Below are 6,915 nucleotides of genomic sequence, written 5' to 3'. Positions count from 1 at the left end.
TTATCATTATTATTAAAGTTACTTTAATATATAACATATACACAAGGAAATTCATTAAACCATAACCGGCCAACTCCCACCATTTTAATAAATGGTAAATTTGCTACTTTAGTCCCTTCTATTTCTTTCAATCTATAATTTAACTTTTAACCCTTACGCGATTTAGTCCCTATACCTTAATAACTTCTAATTCACGAAATTTACTAATCCAAAAATTAATTGGCTACTAAGTTAGCCTTGTAAATATATAATAAAAATATTTACGAGTCCGGTTTACGAAAACGGATCCTCGAAAATACATTTTTCGACACCCCTGACTATTGGGTCGTTACACATCCAATTACATTTTCTAATTTTTAGGGGAAGGGTGAGAATTGGAGTAATTAGGCGGTAATTACATCCAAATTTAATTACCCTTTGACTTTCCAAACGCGTATTCACAAGTATCAAACTATTACAAGTGGACTGTCTAAGTAACTACCAAGTATAATCAAACTGATACAGACCATTCTAAAGCCAACTAACTAGACTAAAACTCTCATACAAGATGAGACTCAAAGACCTATACATATAATTGCTGTAAAACTCAAATTCTGCCCGGGCCCGCCTACACAAAATAAAACCAAATAAAATAAATTAATGTCCATTTACATTGGCCCAAAACAATATAGCCCAAATGACCCAATTACAGAAACCCAAACCCATTTTCAAAAAAAAAAAAACCTAGCCTAGGCAGAAACAAGCTCAGCCGCCGCATGCCCCAATAGTAGCCACCAGCCACTGCCCTCACCCACGCGCGCTACCACGAGCCTTCAGCTGGCCTTGTACCTACAACAAACGCAAACAACCAGCAAGGGAAAGCAAGCATAACGAGATAACAGCAAAAATAACAGAGAAAAATATAAAAGAAAAATAAATATTTTTTTGTAATTTCATTATATTCGGCTATATAAAGCTGATTGTGGCATTTGTAAAAGGTTTAACGCATATAATCAATAAAAAAGGAAATATTACAAAAACGAAATCAAAAACTTTTCTGTGATTTATATTTCTTTTTTTTGTTTTTTATTTCTTTAATTTTTTTTCTTTTTTTGTAAAGAATAATAGAAATGGGAAGAGAGAGGACTTACTGAGGGTTTGTGGTCTCCTCGTCGGCTTAGATCACCGTCCTTGGCAGAGCCATGGCGAAGGAGCTGCGGATACGGTGACATCATGGGGCTAGGGTCGAAACCCCAGCGGAGAAAAAAAGGAGTAGCAACTTTTTTTAAAACATAGGCTATAGTGTTTTTTTTTAAAGAAAATTTTAGTTTAAATACTAATATAATACGGCGCTGTTTTGAGCCAGGGTTCATAGGCGTCAAAACGACGCCGTTTAAGGCCATAACTCGCGCGACCCGACCCACTCCTAGGGGATCCGCATGTTTTTGAGCTTTGGGATATTTATGCCCCTAGTACATCCGCATTTGCAAGGTGTTCCAAATAAGTCCTGTTTGTTCTTTTTATTTTTTTAAATTTCACCTCGCATTTTATTTTTATTTCATTTTGGCCTATATTGTAGCGCTGCGTTTTGGGGAGCAGGGAATATTTCCCATTTGGCCCCCATGTTATTCGCGCATTTTACTTTGGCCCTTTATTTTATTTTATTTTCGTTTTTTTATTGTAACTCTGTTTTGTTTTCAATATAGTCCATACTTACCCAATTAAATTATTTAGGTTTTATTTATTAATTTGTTTAACTATTAGTTATCCTATTATTTTTTAACGAACTCAAACTTAATATTGAATACTGTTTTTCATATATATTTTTATTTTTTTATATATACATATTATTTAAGTTTAAACCATTTTTGTATATGTTATTTAAAATTTGTTTATCTTTAATTTGTTTTATTTTAAAATTTCTTTTATATGTATTACAATAAACTTTTATATGATTATTTTAACTTGCTTTGTAAATTATTTATGTTAAGTTGCTTTGTATATTATTTCATTTTAAATTATTTTATATATTAATTATTTTTAAATTATCCTACGCTATTTGTTTTAAATTGATTTATATTAGCTATTTAAAACTCGTTTTCATGTACTATTTATTTAATATTTTTTATATATCACTTATTTAAATTGTTTTATATATCTATTCTTAAACCCTATTTTATTATATACTTTGATTATTTCAATTTTTGTATATATTATTATATATATTATTATTTATATTAGGATTACCATGTATTACTTATTTAGATTAATATATATACTATCTTGTATATATTTTTTTATTTTCATCTTATGTAATAATCACTTCAAAATGCGTTTATATATTACTATTGTCGAAATCATTTTTATTTTGGAAAATAAACAAAAATTAGTTGTCGACTTTAAAAAAACAAAAATTGGGAGTCGCCACCAATCTTTTATTGAGGTGTGATTGGATCACCTAAAAAATAGCTTTGGTCTACGAGTTTTAGAAAAATGGATCCGGGAGTCGGTTACGTACGAGGAAGGATTAGCACCCTCGTAACGCCCAAAATTGGTACCTAGTTAATTAATTAGAGTCTTAATGTCAAAAATTTAAAAATATGATCCTTAATAAAAACTTAAAAAACGTTACTTATTAAGACTCTTATCATTTCGGAGAAAGAAAATGTCACACCCAATGCGTTAGGGCACGACATTCCAATTCCTCAAAAATGAATTAGTCCAAAATACTCGTGTAATAAAATTTAAACGAATATTCATTTGTTTAAGATTTATAAAGAAATCGCGGCCCAATACGTTAGGGCACAATTTATCAAAATCCTAAACTTGGAATATTTCCTTTGTTATTATTTTTTTAAAAAAATCTTTGTCTCGAGAAATCAATACGTCACATCCAATACGTTAGGATACAACATATTAAATTTCCGACAACAAGCTTTTCATTTTATTTTTTGATTAATGGGTAATTCTCGATTGTTAGATTTAACGAAGAAAATTGGAACTCAATACGTTAGGGCTCAATTTCCTTGAAAATCCTAAATATTAGTATTATCTCAATTTTAAAAATTTTAAAATCGAGTAAAAAAATGATGTAATGCTACATTAAGTGTAAAATATAATAATAAATACAACAATGGCATAGAAATAAACGAAATTAATGTACATAAAAACAACGACATGTAAAGTATCAAATGAACAAAATATAAATGAAAACATAAATCAATAAGCAAATGAAGGAAATAAACAAAAAATATAAAGAGAAAAAAGGTACAAAATATATACATGAAATTATAAAGAATAAAAGACATACACATGGGTTTACATATAAAATTTTGGACTATAGAATTTATAACAAAATATATATAATGCATTTATGAAAATAAAGAAAATATATAAATATACATATATATATATTATAACATATGTGTTGAAAATATAAGTTTGTATTTAAGCAAATAAAAACATAGACATATGCGTATATATATAAAAATATTCATTAGAAAAATATATAAATACATACATGTACATATATACAAAAGTAAAAAAATTGAAACTAAATATAAAAGTATATATATGTATATAAAAGTTAGGAAGTAAAATAAAAATAAAAACATATGTATAAAATAAATATAAGCATACGTATACTATACATAAAACAATATATATTACATAAAAACGATGCATGCATGAATATAAAAATAAAATAAAAATAAAATATATAATAATAATAATGATACAAGATTAATGATGCCACATAATAGTATTAATAATATTAAAATAATTAATTTAATAAAAAACTAAAATAACAAATAGAGGATTAAATAGTATCAATAATCAAAGACCAATGGATTTAAAACAAAGAGTATAAAATAAAAAAATATAAGGCCAAATAAAATGTAAACAAATTTGAAAATAATGAATTTGAAAATGAATAATAAGGGAAAAAGAAATTTGAAATCAACAATATACAAATCAATAAATAAATTATACACAAATCAACAAAATAAGAACGCAAAAGAGGGAGAAATTTGAGTAAATACTCTTAAGAATTATTATTACTCCCCACTTCCCTCCTTTTACAATGAAGGGAGAGGCATCTATTTATAGTTGAGCCTCCCCAAATCCAACGGTACAGATTAATTACATCAACGACTAAGATTAATAGGTATCTACAAATTAAATCTCTAAGATTACAAAATCATATCTTCTAAGATTGCATATCATATCTAAGATTTCATATCCTTGAAGATTATGTTTCCATATGCATCAAGCTTGTAGATAGACCTTCAACCTTTTCAAGTAATGGGCCATCCCGATCGGGCCAAATGATATAATTTTGGACATTGTTTTATTATTTTGGGTTTATTTTTTTTATGAGCCTGGGCTAAATTGGCCTATTACAGCTGCCCCTCTTTGCTCATTATCGTGTAACGAGAACGGAGCAAAGACTTTAGAAATGGCCAATTTTGCCTGGTCGTGCTAGACTTTAGCGCTTTTCTTCTTCAGGTAGCCTCATTCCTTCTGTAACACCCCCTAACCCCAATCGTCGCCGGAACAGGGTTACGAGGCATTACCGGACATATCAGATAATCTACAAATAATTCATAAACAATTAACAAACATATAAAAAAGAGTCATAAATTCATATAAATTTTACTAATTGACTTCATTCAATTTTTTTTTCTTCTTTTAAATATATATATTTTTAAAAATTTTGGCAGCACTTCGACTTATTTTTACATACAACCCCCTGCAATTAAAATTCATAACATTTCCAAATATAACCAAATCAACCAATTCATTTCACGTTCTCATTTTCTATTCTAAATACTTCTAATCAAACTCAATCTACATGATATTAATTTAAATTTAACAAAACAATAAATAAATCAAATTAGGTAAACTTCATTCATTATAAATCTTAAACTTATAATACTAGCATTTTTAACCATTTATATTAAACATAATAATCTTTATACACATCCTATGTACATGCCACATTTACCAAAGAAAATATACATCACCAAAGTTACGCTGAAGTCGGGATTAATCTGGATGCTGAACCGGGACCTTTGACTTCTATCGACCTGCGCACGGAAACAACCGTACGCTGAGTATTTCATACTCAGTGGTATTACCATAATTCAAGTTATAACAATATTTAAACAAACATGTAATGCATAATTCGTATATACAATTTAAATTCAATATCTCAACAATAGCAATTCATCAACCAATATCATATATCCACAATTTGAGTTTGAACAAATCATGAACCTTAGGTTCATTCCTCTATCTCATATCACATTTCAATTCACAATTCAACTTTTTCATTTCATTTCAGTAGCTCGTTTGACCAACTCGTTCGGTTTATCATTTCATCATTTACCCTATTAACAAAACTCGGACTTTGGCGGATACACGGATCCAACCAAACACACCAGAATGGCACCCAGTGCCTCATCGGATAGTTCGAAGCAATAGTTGACACCCAGTGTCTCATCGGCAAAGCCGAAGAAAGTTGGTACCTAGTACCTCATCGAATCTATCCGAAGAAATATAGTGACACCCAGTGTCTCATTGACTCGAGGTCGAAGTATCCCTGAAATCTTCCAATCCTATGGCATGCCAACTATATCCGACTCAGCCCGACTAGTTAATAGAGTATTTAAATCACATATAATCCCAATTCAATCACAATTTCTCACATTTTCAATTCAATCATTTTTCCACATTTCAATCAATAATTAATCCGCAATTCACACATTTTCACAACTCAATACATTTCCATTCAATTTAATATCGGTCACTATTCGATTTAAATTCACTTCCCACTTTCAATCAACAAACAATTCAATTATTAATTCATATCAACTATTTAATTTAAATCCCACTCATTTAAATAATAATAATAATAATAATAATAATAATTACCTCACATTTCAATTACTAAACACATAAATTAAAATTTAGCATTTAATAATAAATAACTTGAATTATAGTAATACAAACTGTGAATCTCCCGCTTTAGTCCTCGATAGCTTTCCCTTTTCCTTTTGATGCTGATGCCTCGGGTTCTTTGTTAGCTACGAAAATAATAATAATTTATACCATTAATTTCAACACTAATTATGATAAATAATTAAATTTCTATTCAATTTCTTCATTATTCTCAATTTAATCCTAACTAAATTCACTTACTTTCCTAATTCAATTCACACTCTATTTCTATTCAAATTTCATCCAAACTTAAATTTAACTATTAAAATTTCAGCATATTTTCCTAATTTCGAATTTTCCCCAATTTAGTCCCTAACACATAAAACTTATAGTTTCTTTTATAATTTAATCCTTTTATCAATTCTAACTTGAACTTTATTCAATTAAATCCCTAATTCAACAATTTATTCAACATGAATCATGCTTAAAAAAACTATAAACTTCCAAAATATAAACTTAATTTCATCAAAACTTTGTTTTAAAACTTCTAAATCATCAAAACTAAATAAAAGGGCTTAATTGACTTACCAAATTAACTCCAAGCTTTAAAAATCTATTTTCCCCTTTTTCTTTCTTTTTCTTCTTTCTTCCCTGTTTCTCCTCTGTTTCGTCTCTTTCTCTGTTTTTTTTTTCACTTGCCTATTCTGTTTCTTTCTTTTATTTCATTTCATTTTATTTACTTTATACTATAATAATATATTTTATTCTAAATATCTATTAAATATTCAATCATATATTCACATTTGTACACCATCAATACCATACAATTGTCACTATTTAATTTGTTTACCAAATAAAAATCTCATAATATAATTAATTAATTAATTAATATCTTTTACTTAAATTTTAAGTAAATAATAATTATAATACAAGTGTATATATATTATTATTACACTTGTACCATCTTTTCACTTGTACATTTGTCTTAATTTTAAT

General features: G+C 27.9%; 1 long non-coding RNA gene across 1 annotated transcript; it reads right to left on the bottom strand.

Moving 5' to 3' along the window:
* Positions 1–4,100: 4,100 nt before the first annotated feature.
* LOC128039761 (uncharacterized) lies at positions 4,101–6,619 on the bottom strand. The gene is made up of 4 exons (XR_008194317.1): positions 6,508–6,619; positions 5,992–6,065; positions 4,999–5,066; positions 4,101–4,570 (listed from the first exon to the last, which is right to left on the bottom strand). It is a non-coding gene; the product is annotated as an uncharacterized LOC128039761 (long non-coding RNA).
* Between the last annotated feature and the right edge of the window lie 296 nt (positions 6,620–6,915).

The sequence above is a fragment of the Gossypium raimondii genome, chromosome 1 (assembly GCF_025698545.1).
Source record: "Gossypium raimondii isolate GPD5lz chromosome 1, ASM2569854v1, whole genome shotgun sequence".
Taxonomy (NCBI): domain Eukaryota; kingdom Viridiplantae; phylum Streptophyta; class Magnoliopsida; order Malvales; family Malvaceae; genus Gossypium; species Gossypium raimondii.
This window is presented reverse-complemented; position numbering and strand designations above follow the sequence as displayed.